The following is a 20219-nucleotide window of genomic DNA, read 5'->3' on the forward strand; positions in this document are numbered from 1 at the left end:
AGATGTGCACTGCGAGAACTGGATGAGTGACTAGATGCAAGCAGAGCTTTTTAAGCTCCACAGCTCTCCCCAGACGCTGCCTCTGCCAGCTCCCAGCCTGCTTTGCTTCTGCACAAGTGTCTGCATACTGTTGCATCTAAGCAAGAAGCATCAGTCACGCTGACAAATCTCTGTGCCCCCAGGTAGTGTTTCTAACCAGTTAGAGGTTTGGCATTTATTCTCAACTGCTTGTTGGTATATTTTTCAAATAGCCAAGTATTTAAATACCATCAGCCTGATTGCTTCTGCAGATTTGTAGCCCTTGTCCTGCATCAGGGAAATCCTCTCACAGGCTGTTGTAACAGAGGCAGCTACCACCTAGTGGAAAGGGCACTAGGATGCAGAGAAAAAGATCAAATTCCACCTCTATTTCCTGCCAGCAAGGTGACCTGGGACTAGACATGTCACCTGGTGGAGGCTTTATTTCTTCAATGGGAATAACACGAATTTGTGTTGTTCCGTTTCAAGGCCGTGTATACCTGCTGGTGTGACACACTCTAAACCCTCTGTGACTGTAAACCTATTATCTCCAAGTTGTAGCCCAAAACATTGAAGTTTATTGTGTAAACCCTCGAATGCCATTTTCCTTAAACAGTGAAGTGATACCATGGGAAGATGGTTCAGTCCATAAGGTGCTTGCCTTGCAAGCATGGGGACTTGGATTGGGTTCCCAGAACTCATGTAAAACACTTACCAAGTGGAGTAGTGCATATTTGCAATCCCAACACCAGGGAGGCAGAAGCAGGAGGATCTCCTGCATGCTGGCTAGACAAGCCTAGCTTAATGGCTGAGCTCCAGGCCAGGGAGAGACCCTGTCTCAAATGTAAGTGGATGCTGCCTGAAGATTGACGCCCCAAACTGTCTTTCATCCTTCACATGTGCACACCCACATGCACATGCATCTTCCCACACATGAACACAGCATACATGCATATGCAGACCTGGAGTGCTCTAGGACAAACCCTTGCTCACCTGATATGGAGTTTATGGAAAGAATGGGACAGAGAAGCACCACAAGGTGGTCAGTAAGTGAAAGCCATCCTTGGGCTATGATTTACATAGCCTTGTCATTTGATGATCACAAAGCTAGGTCTGAAGTCAGCTCTCCTGAGCTAAATGCCATACTTTTCCGTCACCCTCCGACCTGCTGAGAGGAACCTGTGACACATGCTATTCAGGGTAGTATAAAGTCAGATGGCATAGTGTAACTGTCAGTACTGGGTCCAGGTAAGGCCTCTCAGCATGGCATACTCTCAGGGCGGCCTGGGCCATCTGTCAATGTGTAGCCAATCTTGGCATAGGTTTTGACTGTTAAGTTTGCACATTGTCTAGAAGAACCATAGGCCAGGCTATTCTCCGTTCCTCCCTCAAGGCTCTGACTTAAGCACCCATGCTTGAATTCGTGGGAATAGGAAGAGGACGGACCTAGGAGCACTCTGCCCCCACATTAAGCCATAGCAGGGGCACATCTCAAAAAAGTCTAGGCAAAGTGGGCCAGTGTCCAGCCACCTGCCTATACGTGGGGCCTTGGCCTGCTGTGTGGAGTGGGGTGGAGGGACACTAATCCTATTTTTTTTGAAGCTGTCTTGGAGTGGGCACAGAGCCTAAGTCAATTAAAACCTCCTCTTTGAAGGTGGTTTAGGTTTCCCAGAGAAGGCGGGTTGCACAGTGACCTGGGGTAATTGCTCTCAGGGTTTGATCTCCTCCCTGCCGGCCTGAGCTGGAGAAGCACAGGGGCCCACCGTCCCACTGTGCTCTGTAGGGCCCAGTCAGACAATGGTATAGGTCATCAGGAGAAGCAGGACACTAGGAATATTAACAACCCTTGACAAAGGAGGAAGACAGAACCTAGGATGATTGACCATGGTCCATGCCTAGCAAGTTCTAGGGTGAGACCAATACTGCCTGTTCAAATTCATTGTCTAGATCCTGGTCACACTGTATGTCATCACTGACCAGGGAATTTTGTAGGTTAGCGATAGATATTTATCTGTGACTAAGTGAATGAGTCCTGTTAAAAAGAGTTATTTTGTGTCTTACCACAATGCTGAATGGGCTGGAGAAAGCCAGACCTGAATACAAGCTACAGTGAGAGCTTTGCAATGAAGATGAGAAGCAGCCAAATCCAGGGCTGAAGAGACTGCTCAGCCTGTAAAGTGTTTGCTTTCTCACCGTGGACCTGAGTTTGATCCCTGGGACCTACATTAAAAACGCTAGCATTTACTGCTGTTCCCAGTGCTGGGGAAGCAGAAAGGAAGTCCTTAGGGCTCGCCGGTTAGCCAAGTTTGCAAGTTTCAGGCAAGTAAGAGACCCTGTTTCAAATACTGAGGTGAACAGTTCCTGAAGAATGACATCACATACACACATAGGCATACTCTCTACATACACACACAAACACAAACACATACAGAGAGAGAGAGAGAGAGAGAGAGAGAGAGAGAGAGAGAGAGAGAAAACCTGTCAAGTGTCAGCTGCAGCCTGCTCTATGTGCTTTTCAATATTAAATCACTAGCCCCTCCCCTGCATCCCTACCATGGAGGAAAATTAGCATTTCCACTTTGAAGAGAAGGCAAAAAAGTGGGGAGGTTAAAGGAGTGTCATGGAATAGCATGTGATACAGTAGAGCACAGATCAGAACCCTGAGCACAGAAGGATCTCTCTCTCCCCTCCTTCCCTTCTTCTTCTTCTTCTTCTTCTTCTTCTTCTTCTTCTTCTTCTTCTTCTTCTTCTTCTTCTTCTTCTTCTTCTTCTTCTTCTTCTTCTTCTTCTTCTTCTCTCTCTCTCTCTCTCTCTCTCTCTCTCTCTCTCTCTCTCTCTCTCTCAGGACTGCCTTTCTGTAAGGTAGACACAGTAGTGAGTGGATGGGTGGTCTGTTAAGAGCACTACCCGACAAATGGGGGCTTCTGCTCCCTTAACAAAATCAGGCCTGGCCCCTGTAATGCAGCCTGCTAAGGCTGAGTGGCCCACTTCTCTCCCTCTCCTGCAGAGTGGCCTCCGAGGCTGGCACCATTAATTGAGGTTAACAACCCGAAAGGGCAGAATTGATGGAGTGACAGGCAGCATTTCTTAATGAAAACAAATTTAGGTCTATGATCAAGAGAACAAAGTCCCCAGGAAGCCAGGCTGCCATGACCCAAGTGTAACATTAGACAGTGCAGGGGCAAGGACCAGGGCTTCCCCACAGACTCCGGACCCTCCTGAAAAGCAGAGAGACGCCGTAGCCACCCAAGAGGCAGTTCACAGGAGCCCACAGAGGCAGCGGAGGAATCTAGCTTGTTCTTGGTGTCCGAGGCTGCTGCAAAGGTAAACGCCATTTCAGGTACAGTTGGGCTTCTTGTGGAAGATTGCTTAGGGGAGCTTGAAGATGATCAATTCTCTATAGTAAGCAGAGGGGAGGACAGGATAAAAGGAAGCAGGCATCCGAAACTGGTTCCACATACAGCCTGACCTGGGGCTGAGGAGAGATGGGGCTGTCCTGTGCTCTCCAGTCTGCAGGATGGGAGCCATGTTCCTGGGTCTTGCACGGGGCTGGATGATACAAGTTCATGCAGGACCTCGGCTAGCAAGCATCTCTGATCCCAAGCAGTGGGGTTCATGCTGGTATGCTTTAGCACCAGCTGGGAGCTTATTTTGATCAGAATCCTCTTAGCATGGCGATCGGCATTCCTTAAACATATGGAATTCATCCAGCAACATTCCCTCCTAACTGTGGGGTAGTTACTCATTTCCTCAACTGTCTCGCCCTCAGGATGCATGGAAAATTTAAGGGCAGACCTTTGCACTCTGGGGCAGAAGAACAGAGCTTCATTGGAGTCCAGGCGCTGTTAGCTGTGTAGCCTGGCAACAAAGTCCTTCTCCTATCTTGGTGCAGGTCTTCTATCTGAGACAGCTCAGCTACTCAGAGATGTTGCCTGTTTATCTAGTAAATCAATCAGTATCTATTAAGTGTCTACTGTTTGAGGAGTTTGGGAGCACACAGTTTAGAACATATGGTGAAGCAGTTACCTAAATATAAAATAACATTGGTATAAACAGTAAGTTAATAAAAAAAATTTAAAAGGTCCAAGGTGATTGGTGATCAATTAAATTGCACAAACATGGGGAAGAAATGTACGAGTTTTACAATGTTGCTTTTAACTTGAATCACCTGAGTCTCTTCATCTGTAATGGGAATTATAGTAATATTTATAGAAATTTGTTTGTACAGTGTACTATGGCACCCCAAAATCTAGTGGCTTATACTGGTCATTCATTGGTTCTTATTTCTGAGGCTTACTAATCCAGGCTGGGTATAGCTGGGTAGGTCAGCTCAGTCATGGGCTCCCACATGTGGCTACAATCCAGTAAGAGCTTGTTGCTCCAGCCAAGATGCTAAGCTCTTTGTATGATGCTAATTGTCCAAAAGAAGCAAGAGAAGGCAAGTTCTAATAGTCAAGGTTCTTCCCTGCCTCTGCTTTGAATTTTCTATTGTTCTTTTGGTCCACAAGAAGCAAGGCACATGGCCAGCCCTAGAGGCAGGGTGTAGATACACAGAGTTTGAATACGTTGAGGTGTGATTCCTTAGAAGTTGTTATAGCTGTCTACCAACATGACTTGGAGATTTAGAAAGAAATATGTGGTGCTGGGCCTGTGGTGTTTGTGTTGATGCTGACACCCAGGGTTGGATAAATATGAAGTTGAGCTGCTTGCTTCCTTCTTAGGGAAAAAGACATTGCATAGAGAATAAATGGCAGGTAAAGTGTGTCATCATGGCTAGAAATCATACTACCAGAATTGTCTGTGGTAATGAGACTGCGTCAGACTCTGCCATCATCAATCCTGCCATTAGGAAGGTGACATGGAGTCTATAGTAATTTCTCCCTGAATGTACCTGGTGTCATCTGATCTCCAAAGAGTAGTATTAACCATGAAAAATCCTTTCTTCAGAGGAAGATGGACAGAAAGGAGGCAATGTAGGTGATAGCTGAATCAGGCAAAGGCACAGGAATATTTGCTGGATAAAGATGTTAGATATATACCTGTTGCCATCTGAGCCCTTGGTCTGTGGCAGGCTCAAAGCGAAGTGCTTCCATGGATTACATCATTTAAACCTGAGGACAGCCCTGCATAATGACTGGCACTATCTTCATTTGACAGATGGGGAAACTGAGGTGCAGGCTCAGATACTTGTATTTGTCCAAAAGAGCATAGAAGAACATAAATAGATCCAACCCAATAGTTCAAACCCATGTGTATCTTACTCAAAATTCATCAGTTCAAGACACTTGTTTAAAATATATTATTGAGATCATTGTAGTTCACATACAGAAATAATGCAGAAATACTCTGTGCATCCTTTCAATGATTTCCCCCAGTCATAGCACTTTGAGAAGCAGTAACAAGACAGCACATATCACCACTGGGATCTTGGCATTGGAACTTCATCTTACTCCATTCATCCTACTTGGGTTTCTTATTTTACTTGAGAGCCCTTGGTTAGCTCTATGAAACTTGACAGCATGTTCAGCCAAGTCTATGCAAGAAAGGTAGTATGACATCCCTCATCTCAGGGCTTTCCTCACGGTGTCCTTTGCAGCCATACTGGACCCCATTCCTCTCTGTTCCATTCTTCTGAAGGGTGAATAGATCATTCCCAAAACGTTTCAGAAGTGGAAGTTTTCAACCTTCTTGTCTGTTTTTTCTCTTTTCACTCAGCATCAGTCCCTAGAGGTTCTTTGATGTCATTACTTACTTCCTTTTTATCATCAAGTAATATGCCATGGGCTTCTACCTTGATATAACCAATCCCCTGTCAAAGGCCATAGGGCCTGTTTCCAGCTGTTGGCTATTAAGAGTAACTCTTCAGTGCATGTCGTTGTCAGGCTTTTGTGGGCACATAAGTTTTCATTTTTGAGGGCTAAACACCCGAGAGTGCAATTGCTAGCATGTACAGTAATTGCATGCTCCGTTTTCTAAGCAATGCGCCAAATTATTTTCCAGAGGGACTGAGCCATTTCTCATTCCTCCCAGCAACGCACGGGTGATCCAGTTTCTCTGCATCCTTGTCAGCATTGAGAGTTGTTGCTATTTTTCATTTTATCCCTGCTGGTGCATAGAAGGTGATAGTTCATTGTGATTTTAATTCCCATCTCCTGTGTGGCTAACAATGTTGAACATCTTTCCCTGGGCTCCTTTGCCATCTGTACAGCCTCATTGGTAAAATATTTACTCAGATCTTTGGAGTGTGTGTTTAGCTCACTATTGAGTTTTGGGCTGCTGATGGGGGTCAACATACTAGGCTTTGTTGGGGGTTTGCACCATTTTTCTCCCACTTTGTAGCTTATCTTCTCATCCTCTAGACAGACTTTCACAAAAAACAGAAGAACTTCAGAGAAGTACAATTTATCAATTGTTTTTCTGTTTGAATGGTGCTTTTGCTAAAAGCCTGGATTTTCATTCACTATGATCTACTGCTTTCTAGAGCCTGGGGAAGAGAAGTCCTACCCTGGGAAGAAGATTTTCTTGTTTGTGGGCTTTCTAAAGCAGAGCTAAGGCAAGGCAGGAAATCTCTTTTAAAGAAAACAACTGCTAGCTCACAAGCAGAATGGGCCAGGCAAGGCCAAGTTTGGAGGATGCAATGTGACAGGAGTAAGCACCCAGTCATCAGGGGTCCATCAAGGGCTGGCAGGGTCTGTGGGGACACAGAGAAGCCATCCAAGCTTCTGAAGAGTTTACATTCCTTTCTAAGTCTGAGGATCTCCGATTGGCTTTTAGCTTTTGATTTTTGGAGTTTTGGGGGTTTTTTTTTTTTGTTTGTTTGTTTTTGTTTTTGGTCATCCTTGCTAGAACTGGAATTTTTAACAGACATAGCTTCCATAGAATAACGCTGTTGAGAAATTAAGAAATGCTTTCCATGGCTCAGCCAGGCCCAGCAGAGGCCACTGTTACTCCATTGGGGCAGAAGGCACAGAGGTGAGTAGCTGCTGAGGACTGTTCACAGGGACCACGACCTCTTCCTGGCTCCCTACTCCCCACCCCCCAGGAGCTAGTACCATGTCTGCCTGCTCCACCTCCACCCAGGCAGTCCTTTCTCCATGCTGACTGCCCTGGAGAATTCCTTTCTTTAAGGCACTTAGGAGACTTAATTACTGATGGTGAGTCTTTTGAGGCTTTGGATGAAAGGATGGAGGCAGCGCAGGGCTTGATTAGGCGTGTATGTCTCTGGGCACAATTAGCTTCATGAGAGACTGGTCCTGCCTTTATCTGTCTCCAGTTCTGTGAGACTTACAACAGCTAATTATTGAAATGAAAATCGCCTGGCCACCCAGTTGCTGGCAAGAGGGCCCTAATATCTGCCCTAATGACTGGAAATGGAGGCAGCTTCAGGCACTTAGGGTTTTCCCATCATTAAAGAACTTTTCTCCACCACTTCCAGACTTGAGTGCCTGGATATGCAAGTGAAATTCTGCCAAAGTCACTTCTCTCTGTCTTGCGTTCTTTCTATGTGACATGCCTTTCTGGGATACCTTCATTAACTGACCTCCTGTGTTAGGAGTACCTAAGGGGTTTTTAATCCATGTACCATACAGAAATTCTGGTGCTTGACAGCCCCCTCACCCCTGTCTGTGTGTGATCTTCTCTCTCTCTCTCTCTCTCTCTCTCTCTCTCTCTCTCTCTCTCTCTCTCTCTCTGTGTGTGTGTGTGTGTGTGTGTGTGTGTGTGTGTCTGAATGTGTCTCTGTGTGTGTTACAGAAGGCCAGGGAAGTCCTCAGGCACAGATATGATTCCCAGCTTCTTAGATGGCAGATAAAAAGATGGAGGCTGTGGAAGGACCCAAGAAGAAGCAGACAGCCCCTGTCCCTTCACTTTGGAATATAACTAAGCCTCAATCTCCCTCACTATAACACAAAGTCCCCCTTGGTTCTTGGGATCACAGGCTGTTGCTACCTATATACAAATCTCAGGGCTCATGTAGGCTCTAAAGAGAAAGTGGGGTTGGAAGGTACATTAGGAAATGGCTAGGCAGGTGGGTGCAAGGGCTCCAGCCACCTGAGCAGGACACAAGGAGGGTATGTCTTGAGTGCTATTGAGTGGTATGTCACCAGGGATATTTAGGCTGCTTTGCTATTTGGGCTGTCACCAAGCAAAGATATAATCAGAGGGATCTGCAGCTTGGGGTGGAGTTCACACATCAGAGGAGTTTCTGGAACGCTGTGTACTTTTCTCTGCTTTGCTCAATGTAGCAGACCCTTCCTTTGCTTCTAGACTGCCCCTGGCATCAAGATGAGGTAACTGCCAAGAGAACAGATTCAGGTTTGGGAGCTCTTTCTTGGGGATGGAGACATTGAGGCAGAGACATTAGGGGGCTTGCTCAAGGATGTGTCACCTGCTCTAATGGCCTATGAGAGTCCAGATGAGGGATAGAAGGCCGTCTGTAGGCCCTGCAACTATGGTGATAGTGGGACCCAGTCATTTAAGGGTCTGACTCTTAGGGACTGAGAGGATGTAAGCAGAGGGGATAAAAATAGAAGTTCCTGCTCCTGCTGCACCCTGATCCTTGGTCAGTCCTTAAAGCTCTAAGCCCATCATCTTGAAGCCATCGGGCAGCATTTTGGGCCTTGAGCCAATTCCACCCTCAAGACTCAACAGATAAGGGTGAATAGATCATACTAGAACCTTCTTTTTCTTATCAAGTGCTGCAGAGGCTCAAAGACTCTAGGTACATACACACACCCCACTTTCCCAAAGACAGTTTCCAGGGTGTGACAGAGAAGACAGAAGGAAGAGATGTGCCAGTTCCTTTCACAGGTGAAGAATTCCCCCCAAACTCTCTTCAGACTGGAGAATTCTCCATGCTAAACTGGAGAGTCAATGAGTATGATAGCTCATGCCTCCAATCCCAGCATACAGAAGCCTGAGTCAGGGAACTGCAAGCTCAAGTGTGGCTTGGGCTATGTAGCTTGACTCTGTTCATGATATTTAAAAAAAAAAGCAAATTATATTTTCCATGAAAGTCTTGCTATTTCTAGAAGCCTCAAACTGCTGCCTGCTATACAGAGTCTGGTTTCCCTCAGACTCCTCCTCCTCATTTGTTGAAGAGGAAGCCTGGTGGGAACCCCAGGTAATTGCAGGCTAAGGCTTGGCCACGGTAGGGGATGTTCAATTAGTCAGCATCTCTATTCTACTTTGAATATTTTACAGTGCAGGTCTATGCCAAGCCCACTGAAGGTCATGGAAAAACAATTCTGTGATTAGTGGGCACCAAAAGAAACCAAGTTGCAGCCTTGACTCTTGCAAGGGCTTCCTAGGAGAAAGAACATAGGTGCTAGTCTGTGGGCTGATCCTTGGAAGAGGTAGGCAATGTCCCAAGGTGGTGTTCATAAAGAACCTGGAGACCTGGAAGATGACCCCATAGACCAGAGTGGATCTGGCTCTGCAAATCCAATAGGACCAGCTTCCTGGGGTAAGATGGAGAGGGGCGCAGTGAACAAATAAGAGAGGACATCACTCTATAAGGACTCCAGTGGTTTGTCACATAATGGGAGAGCCAAGGGACAGTAAAGAACACCTTCTCTGGTCCACTGGGTAACTCCAGACTCAGCCTGGTGGTTCAGTTCAGGGACCATCTCCCTGAACTAGGCATCAAAGACCTAGAGTTGGTATCTCATCTCTGCTGGTAGGCATCTGTGTCAATTATTCCTTTGCACCCTCTGTGGTGGAACCAAGGGTAGATGTGTTTGACCTGCTGACTACTTTGTGACTCCTCGGAAACCAAAATCAAGACAACTCCTCAGGCTACACCCCAGGATTTTCTAAGGGTCTGGTGAGAGGATGGAAGTACAGACAAATCTTGGGGGAAATTACCAAGAAGGTAAGGGCTTAGAGATCATTGGAGACATGCTCTCTTTGATGGAGAACTCAAGGACACAGATTGGCCCTGTCTTCAGTCTGGAAGGATTATTCTGTGGAATGAAACACTAGACGGATTTCCTAGAATCTCAGGGGATAGAGAGCTGAGACCTATAAAGGGAAGGGAGCTGAAAGGAGGCAGATTTTGACTCCATAAGAGGAAGTGAAAGCTAGCAGGCAGAGCTGTCCCTAGAGATAGTCAGGCTACCAGAGTTGAGATCATGTGATGATCACAGAGTAGAACTGGGACTGAGAGACATCAAGCGCCCAAAGTGAGTGTTGTCTTCTGTCTGAACTCTGAGATGGCATTATTTGTGAAAGGTACTTTGCTGTGGGTGCCAAAAATGGACACAGCAGGAATGTAGACAGTACAACCATCATCATCATAAAACCTTCTGCTGACTGAGGTCCTGCTGTGTCCCCAAGTCCTGAGCATCCCCAGCCCTTTGAAGGGGAAGTCTCTGGCTCAGGATCAGAGTTTCTGCCCTTTGATACCTGGCCTCTGACAAGCCTCCAACAGAAGGCAAGGTAGCTCCTGCAAACAGTGACACCATCTGTCACCTGCCTGCCAACCACTGATTAGAGATGTCCCCACAGCAAGGCTGGGCACAGGGCCACACTCCATCCTGCTCACTCCCAGGAAAGCCCTCTCTCTGGCCCAGTTTTCTGTTCAGTGCTAAGCTACCAAGTAACCCTGTAGGATCCTTTCACCTAACACAGCTCAAATTGGTGGCTAAGTAGGTCCACCAGAAGAAGTAATGCTATTAAAGGATGAACTAACAGAACACTGGTACAACTAGAATAGGGATGACCAGGTGGGAAACAGTATAGGTTGTGTAAAAGCTTGAGTCTCAGGGTAGGACAGCTGAGGTGTGACTCCTGCTTGTACTTTCTTCCTAAAGTGGTCCTCTAAGCAAGTATCTAACCTGTGTAATCCTGGGTGCTCATCTGTAAAGTGTAAGTAGGGCATGGGAAGGCTTAAAGGAGGGAATAGACATGAACACCTTGGCTTAGGCACCACTATTAATATCACTATCTCTCTGCTTAAGAGGTAAGGGGATTCCCACAGTGACAGGGCTAGAGAGAGTTATTCTAGATGTCATAACAATGAACATAAATATGGAAGCCAGTGTCTTGGTGTCTCTGTCCTGGTGTCTCACGAACTTGTATTTCTTTGACCCTGTAAACCTTTCCCAAATCCATAACAAAGAGATGATGATGCCTTCCTCCCTGGTTTGCAGACTCCAGCACAGAGTCTGGCACCCGGATAAGGGCCAGGTCTTCCCCTCTCCCAGCTGAAAACAAAGGATTCTAAGAGCAAACTTTAAAGCACTAAGGAAAGTAAGATTTATGCTTTTCTACATGCCAAGCTACTCCCCAGGACTTTCATTCTGCAGAACACATGTTAGCTCTGAAATGTTTATAGGCCTTTCTGACACACACAGAACTAAAAATACCACCCTCTGCTTATGTTAGGCAAAACTGATAAAATTTTAGCCCAGCAGGAATTCAGTCAATTTCCTGGCTGGTTTTGGGTAAGCAGGTGATAACAACCCTTTTCCCTGTGGGCCGGGGCAGGGGGGACGGTGTTTTAGCAGTCCAGGCCCTGTTGTCTGTGGCTATCTCCCTCACAGATGTTCCATACCCCGCCTCTGTGTAAATACAACTGGAGAAAGGTCCAGATGTGGGGTTCTCTCCAGACGTGGAAGCTTTGTTTCTGAAATCTCCCTTTCTGCATAAGCCCCAGCCCCAGGTCATTCTCCCAGGCAGTCTCAACCCTACCCTGCTGCTCTAGGCATGAGGGTCTGTGACCCCAGCTGAGAGTACCCTCCCTAGGGACTTCCTTTGGTCTTTGGCCAGCATCGCCTGTCACATGAACCCTGCTTCTCACTATCCACTGATATTACAGCAATGCACCTCTTCTAGGCAAGCTATACTCCATACTTCAAGCTTCATCCCCCACATCTTCCCTCCCCGTGGTCTGAACTCCAGGAATAATCCGGCTTTTTTTTCCTGCTCAGGGTCATTCATCCATGCTGTGAGCTACAACAGTGTATTCTAATGTCAGTTGGCAATCCATTACAATTCTATGTAAGTAGAATGGACTTGAAAAATACCAAAATCCACCCTGGCAGTATGGTTTGGCACCATTCCACAAAGCTTTGGGCTTAGTTAGGAATTTGTAATGTAGGAGCTAGGCAGGTGGCCCAGTGGGTAAAATGCTTGATGTGTAAACATGAATACCTGAGTCTGGATCCCCAGCCCGTGTAACCCTAGTGCTGGGCGGGCAGGGGTAGAGGACCCAGGGACCTTACTGTCTAGAGAGCCTAGCTGTAAACAGTGAGCCCCGGTGAGGTAGCCTGTCTTAAACCTCAGGGTCTCGGAGAGTGATAGAAGACAATCTACAGGCACTTCTGTCTTCCACACATACACATGAGACGTGTATGATATATGTGGGCCTTGAATTGTAGTAGCATCAGTACATTTCCACTGTGTATCAGAGCAGTATGGAGGCCATGCATCTACACCTTTTTTCCCTTCTTACCTCAAACCCTCTCCTGCCCACCTTTTACCTAACCTTCTTTGTCCTTGGTTTAGATACCACAGTCTCTAGTAAAGGAATCCGATCATCTTTCTAGTGCTGGCCTCTCTCAGCCTGGCCTGATGGCCCTGTCACTTTCCTCCCTGTCTCTCTCTCCCTATTGAACTGCTTGAATAGAGGCTCCTAGGAGTCACAGCTAAGCTGTGTTCTTATCTCTGATACCTCAAATCTGGCCTGAGACAGGTAGCTAGGGAAGAAGGGAAGATACCCTAAGGGAGCCAGAGGCAGAGGCAGACTCCAGAGATGCCAGTTTGGGCCCTCCGCAGCACTGAGCTAAGAAATGGGATTTAGTGGTTATTTACTTAGTGACCCAGCCTGTGGTACTAGGAGTTCAATGTTTTTCTTGTTTTTTAAACATTTTATTCTGTTTCAAATATAGAACCAGACATGAAGGAACCATGTAATTTTGAGTAATTCACTTTACCCCCTTGAACTTTTTTGACCTCATTGCTAAATCAAGAATAAGAGAAAATATAAAATAAGAGAATAGTGCCTAGCTTGCACTGTTGCCATGGGAACTGGGACTACTATGCACACAGTAACCAGAACACAAGGAAGCATTTAGTGAACAGGGTGTTTGGTTTGTTTTAGGTGGGGTCTCATGTAGCCCAGACTGTGATTAAATTCACTGTGTAGCTGAGACTGTCTTTTATTTCCTGATCTTCCTTCCTGCTTCTACCTCCCAGATACTGGCATTGCTGATTGCATGCATAGCTTCTCTAAGCTTTGTTTCTAATACTGGCAATTTAACCCACAGCCTTGCACAAGCTAAGCAAGAACTCTGGCACCAAATTCAAACTCCAGCTTATTTTTTTTGTTCATTCTTTCTCTGTCTGAAGTGCTATTCTGATCCCTGTCCCCAACAAGTGTGTCTCTGGCCTCCACATTCCAGTTCCTCCAAGACTAGCTCAATGTAAAGGAAAATGACACCAAACAAAGTAGACATAAAAATGTGGTAAGGGTGGTTACTTTAAATGAATTACAACTTGAGTTCAAATCCCTAGCACCCATACAAGAAAAGAAAGGATGGCTATACGACAGCCTATAACCCCAACACTATGAGTCTCTCTGGGCTTGCTGGCCCACCAGCCTACCTCCAGGCTTAGTGAAAGATCCTGTCTCAGTGGAGAGTGATCAAACAGCACACCCAGTGCCTTCCTTTGGCCTCTATAGGCAGTTCAGCACACACTTGTACATATATACCACAAACACACACGATCAATACTAAATGCTGACTTTAAAATCAGAGGGTCTTGGGTTAAAGTCCTAGCCTTTTCCTTTACCCACAGTGTAAACTGAATCAGCTACCCGCACCCTTTAGCCTGGTCTCCATGATGGGAAACAAGGCAATGGGAACGTTATGCTCTGTGCTCAATACATACACCTTCCTTTTGTCCTCCTGTCTGAGCCCCTTTCTCTTGCCACTGGAAGACCACATCTGATACCCATGTCAAAGACTAACCAGGAACTTAGGTATCCACAGTTTCTCATTCATTAAAGCACTTTGCACTGACAGGCCTTCTGCTGACACTCTAGCCAGGCAGAAAGCTGTTATTACAAAGCTTTTCTCTTGATCATCTCTGGAGACACCAACAGAGAGGGACTGGACTATTGCTCTCATGGAAAGGACCTGTAATCACTACACCTTTGTGGTGGTTGGGTTGTAGCTGGAGAATAGTCTCAAAGAGCTGTGCAGCCAAGCCTGTGCCAAGGCCTTGCTCAGTTCCTAGATATGGCCAACATCAGTGTTCTCACACAGGAACCAGTATTCTACCTGACTGCCACCACAGTTGCAGATGCTTCATCTAGCTGGAAGCCAATAGCCAGGCCTACCTTTTATTCCTTGGCTATTCTTTATCTGTCACTAGAGTGCCCCTAAAATCCCCCATCTGCTTAAGTTAGCTCATGGTTTGAATTCTGCCATAATATTATGCTTAAAAATAATTTTTTAAAAATGTTGTTGATGATGATGGTGAGAAGGAGGACAATGACAATTATGATATTAATCATAATAATTTAGTGGCCCAGAATATTGCAGTTGTCAAAGCATTGAAACAAAACAGTATCTTGGCTTGAGAAACCTTCCCAAAGTCACTCCACTAGGAGGTGATCAGAGCTCATCCTGCCTTATTCAGTCAGGGGAGAGAAGGCATGGGAAGCCCATGATGACACCGCTGTCATTTTAAGCTGGTTACTTAACTTCTCCAAACCTCTGCTTCTTCCATAAAATGGAGCCAGAGATGCATAGAGATGCAAAGGGTGAGAACACAATGTGTCCATCGAGCCCTTCACCCTATCCCAGCTGACTGCACATTGTTCTGGAACTCTGTGCTCTGGACAGGACAGTGCTGCCACCTCTTGACATCAGAGAAGCCATGATTTCCTGGAAGAGACTCTTAGAAGCCTGGTACCATTTACACTGAGGACAGCAAGGACTCAGGGGGCAACATAGTAGTGTTGCTGCAACACAGCAGTCCCTGGCCCTCTCTGAGGATATACAAGCAGGTCCAGAGCTGCTAGGAGACTTGAAAGTTCTTCATACTCCTGACAGTAATCCCAGTTAAACTCATTGGTCAACCAAGGTAGACTTGAGTGAAATCCCTTCTTGGGTTTGTCATCGGTGCCCTACCTGGCATAAATAGACATTTGTTCATGTCTCCTCGGGAGAGTTGAATGAAAACATGGCAGTCATGGTTATTAAGGAAGTGTCAGTGGGGATGATGGCTGATAGTTAACCAGCTAGTAAGAGGTCAAGCCCTAGCATGTGACAAGGTCTTTACAGGAAACAGATATGTCATTAATGAAGAGACCGAAGTATGGCAGGCTCAAGGAACCAATCAATAGAAGATGACCAAGGCCTCAAAAGAGCAGGAAGGGGTCCATCTTGGACCTTCACAGGGAAAAATCCTGTGTCAGAGGTAGACAGGCCACCTGGTGGGAATTAGTGTAAAAACAGACTTGCAGAAACTAAAAGAAGTAAAGCAAACACCCATAGACCTCTCAGCAGCCACACTTCAGTCCCTGGCCTCCTTTGCCCCTCCTGCACGGGAACATTACAAACATTAAATGCTCAGCATCAGTATAGGGAATAGGGGAGTTGAGTCATGGCAGGAAGCTGTATAGAGATGGCCTTCTGTTACTGTGATAAATACTATGGTCAAAAGCAACTTGGGAAGGAAAGGGTTTATTTTATTTTAAGCTTATAATCCATCATGAAAGACAGCCATAGCAGGAACTCAAGGCAAGAAGCTGGAGGCAGGAACTAAAACAGAGACCATGGTGGAATGCTGCTTACTGGCTTGCTCCCCCTGGTTTGTTCAGTTTGCTTTCTTACAAAAGCTGGGGTTGCCTCCCCAGGGGTCGTACTGGGCCCTCTTCAGTCAATCATTAATAAAGAAAATGCTTGCGCTTGCCTACTGACTAATCTGATTGATAGTTTTTCACAATTAAGGTTCCCTCTTCCAAGTTGACCTTCATGTTGACCAAAAACCTAACTGACACAGAGACTGAAATAGACACACATGTCAGGGAGAAGAAACTGAGGAAATGAATTGTTCTGGGGCAATAAAAGGACGTGGAAAGAAAGTTTAAAGAGCCAGGTCTAGAAAGACCTAGAATACCTCCCCCTCTTGGGTTTGATGGGCAGTGGAGAACCCAGAGGTTGGTTGATTCCTTAGTCTTCTGCAGTTGATATAGAGGACCACAAATTTATTGCTGCTTGTTTCTCAGGTCTGAAGTTTGGGAATTGCAGTATCAGGAAGCATCATGTGGGCATCTTCTTGCTTTGTGACTATGTGATGGAGGGTATCACTTAGCAGTCTAGAATGCAGGAAAGAAACTTGCTTAGGCATCTCTTCCCTCTCCTTATAAAGCCGCCAATCTCATCTGGAGGTCTCCAACCTAATTAAGTCATCAAGCCTAATTATTTGCCAAATCTCATCTATACAGCAATGGTGTGATGGATGGGGGCCCCTCCTGCAAGCAAGGAGGGGGTGCAAAGCACATTCAAGCAATAGCAATGGGTAAAAAAGTGCCAGGTGTGTGGAAGCAAGGCGTTTCCTCCTGTTTGTTCTCCATCCATGCATGGATCACAAAGCCACTGGTGGAAATAAACACCTTCCCCAGCAAAGCTCCCCATCCTTCTGCCGAGAGCCCTGAGTCACTGCTTGCTTCCAGGGAGTTCTTCTCCATCTCCTTCCTTTTTCTCCCATCCTCTTCTCGTTCAGCTAAATGCCAATTTAAGTGTGAACTCTGTGTGACCCCCTTGTCTCTTCAGAAAAAGTAAATATTTACTGAATTGCTAAGTTATGCTGAGGCTCTCCCTGCCTCTGCTCTGCCTGGGGATGTCTGAGATATTCTTACGAACTTGCATGCAGTTACTGTCTTTATCTTGACGCTGTTGTATTCAGCCAGGAGAGACAAAGATAGAAGTACTACATCCACTAGTTTTGCAGCCATAGTTGCCAATGGTTCTTTGACGTGTCCCTTTTGCAATTGTAACTGACACCTAGTTAAAGCCTTCTCAATTCTGCCTTTTAAAACCGGCTTTCTGACATTAATAGTTAATATATATTGAACATTAATTGCGTGTCTGGGGCATACATTGAAACATTTAATCCCCAGATCAGGCAAAAGAAGCTTTGCCGATAAGGAAACTGAAGCACAGGCAGGTTGAGTGCCTTGTCTAAAGTCACCCAGCAGATCAGTTCAAGGGCACACACTTTGAACACAGGCTGACTACTACTACATATCAAAGGACATGTTTCAGGATTGCCTCTAATTTAGTTTTTATATTCAACTGGGTTAGTTATTACATATTCAACTAAAGTGAACCATGAAAAGCTTGTTAGTGTTAGAAGGAAGGAAATAAGTGCCAACCAAATCTCCATTTGCTTATTACTCAGTTACGTCTGCGAACACTATGAAAGCCTTCAAAGGGAGACGTAGACTCAAAACCAGTATGGAGTTATCTGTGAACAGCATGTCCAACGGGGTCAGGAGAGAGCACCTTGCACAAGGAAGTCAGAGTGGTTCTTGGAATGCAATGAGATGGTCCAAATCTACAAGTTTATTTTTTTCAAGAAGGTAGAATTGGTCCTAGTGGCTAGGCAGGGATGCAAAGGGGGCACAGGCAGATCAGTGGCATGACCTGGGCTTTGGAAATTCACCTGGCATAGCCCAAAGGGAACAAAAGGATCCAAACATCCATGTGCCAAATTCAATTCTCTGGGTAATAACTTGGGCTCTCGCAGAACTGTATGACCTTGGGCAGGAGAATCACCCTCCTCAACTGAAATTTCCATAGTTCCATGACCACATGGCAGGATTGGCAGGATTGGCAGGGAGATCTGATAGCTATCACTTATGATAGCAATTAAAGGAAGCACCCAATTAATACTGGCTTCTAGTACGATTATATTTGCTACTGTTGGTGCTAATTTGGTATGATTATGAGGTGTGTTGGCCATGCGTGTTCATGATGGCTAATCTTTATTATGTGCTTATTCATAGCAGCTGCATCTCTGTCATTCTGGGGATGGAAAAGCCACAAGGGACAGACGCAGTCGTTGTTGTAAATCTTCACCCAAATTAAACCAAAACAGTGCTGTGGGTCAAAAACCATTTTGGGGTTATAATATCAATCTAAAGAGTTATAATCAGCCTCTCTTTAAAAATTAGAAAGATTGAGGGGCTGGAGATATGGCTCAGCAGTTAAAAATTCTTGTTCCTCTTTCAGAGGGCCTGTACAGTCTAGTGGCTCACAGCCACCTTTAACTCCAGTTCTAAGGAAATCAGACCTCCACAAGCACACACGAACACACACACAGACACACACACACACATACACACACACACAGATGTGGGGGGGATAAAAGAAACTGATTTTTTAAAATATTAAATTAGCATGGGAACTATGAGCAAGCATTAGTTATCATGTAATAACTTCCAAAGATTTTCTGCTCCCAGTAACATACTCCACAGATATTTTCACTTACCAATGTATATATGGGTATCATTGCAAGATAGTTTTTAAACTAAAGAGTATGGTAAAGGAATTTTAAAGACCTTGGCATAGAAGGTGTGGCTAATCTCTGGTCTTCCTCGTGGCCATGCTTCTCAGACCCCTAGAACATGGTCTTGGCAGCCAGTATTGGGAGGCTGGGCATCAAGACAGAAGTCAAGACCTGAAGAGATCACAGAATAGACTTCTAGAATCCCTATGTGGGGATCCAATGCCATCTTCTGGCACCAGCCATACACATGGTATATAGAACATTCATCCACATAAAATAAAAGGAGATAGCAGATTTCAGAACCTAGGTTTGGGCCTTAGTCATGTTACTTGATTCTTATGTGACCTAGGTCAATCCACTACCAAATTATCAAGCATATTTTGAGAACCAAGACCCTCCCCCTAAAAAAAAAAAACCCACTCCATTTAACTGCATCTAGGTACAACTTTGGTCTCTCTCATAATTCCAGCTTTGCTACTACTACTGACTCATGGCGTGTGCCAAGGTGGGAAACTGAATGGCTCAGGGTCCATGAAAATAGTCCCACTGTATGCTCCAAGGCTTTTACACAACACCCATAACATCACAAATATCTGTGCTTTGAACAATGCAGGGAAATGTTGGGGAAAGTCCATAGTGAGCACTCAGAATCCACAATACATCCAAAGTGGATGTATAATAATACACCAAGTGCTAACTCCAGATCATCTCCTTGAAAAGTGATTGTGGTATCCTGTTTAGGAGATAGGGTTGGCCTGCATGGGTCTACAGAGCTCTGGAGTAGAGCTAAGAACTACCCTGGAGAGAGCCTTTGAGGTCTTAGGAGGGAAGAGCTGAAGGGCAGATGCAGATGCCAGTGACCACAGGCTACCTGCTAATCCTCAGACCAAACCTGGACTACCACTGGGTTTTGTTTGGTCTGCAACATAATTTGAAATTAAAACTTAAAAATATATTTGCATCTTAAAATTACATGTTGTATTTCAAATTTTAAATTTCTCAGCTTGACTTAAAATTTCAGTAGGCATCCCCTAACCCTTTCTCATCAGCTTATCATAGATAGGCACTGAGCAACACCCTTGCTGGCCAAGTCTGGTCAGGCACTGAGATTTTGGGTTCATTCTGTTTACCAGGGAGGCCCTATTTGGCTACTTCTCTAGCAAAACAGCAAAGAGGAGAATGTTTGTATGCCTGTGTTGCTCTGACAAATGGAACATGGGGAAGCCAGAACTGAAGAGGTTAGAGGCTTCTAGAAACACAAACCATCTCATTTGTTGATCAATTGAATGACATACAGCTTTCCTCACAGACTGAACTCCTGACCCTTTCAGAAGTGGGGAGAAGTTGTGTTTGTGCCCCAGAGCTAAAGAAAGAATCTAGAAGGAGAATGCAGATGCCACTAAGAGAAACACTCTCAGGCTGTCAGTCTAGAGCAATAAAGCCACTGCTTTCTGACCTAGGCGAGACTGAACTCAATGCAATGTTATTGTATAGGCAGAATGGTAAGACACTGAGAAGACAGATAACAACAAATGCTGGTTAGGATATAGACAAGAGGAAGCCCTGATACACTGCAGGTGGGAATGTAAAGTCGGTCACTATTTAAATCAATATGGAGATTGCTACTGGATACAGTAATAATGCCTGCACACCTACTGTGATCTAGTGAGATAACT

At 45.4% G+C, this 20219-nt stretch overlaps 1 protein-coding gene across 3 annotated transcripts in view; it reads left to right on the forward strand.

Annotated features, from left to right (window-relative positions):
- The window catches only part of Tenm4 (teneurin transmembrane protein 4), a 699747-nt gene that overhangs the window by 313688 nt on the left and 365840 nt on the right, over positions 1–20219 (forward strand). The gene's annotated exons all lie outside the window — the stretch shown is intronic.

Source organism: Mus caroli, chromosome 7 (assembly GCF_900094665.2).
Source record: "Mus caroli chromosome 7, CAROLI_EIJ_v1.1, whole genome shotgun sequence".
Classification (NCBI taxonomy): domain Eukaryota; kingdom Metazoa; phylum Chordata; class Mammalia; order Rodentia; family Muridae; genus Mus; species Mus caroli.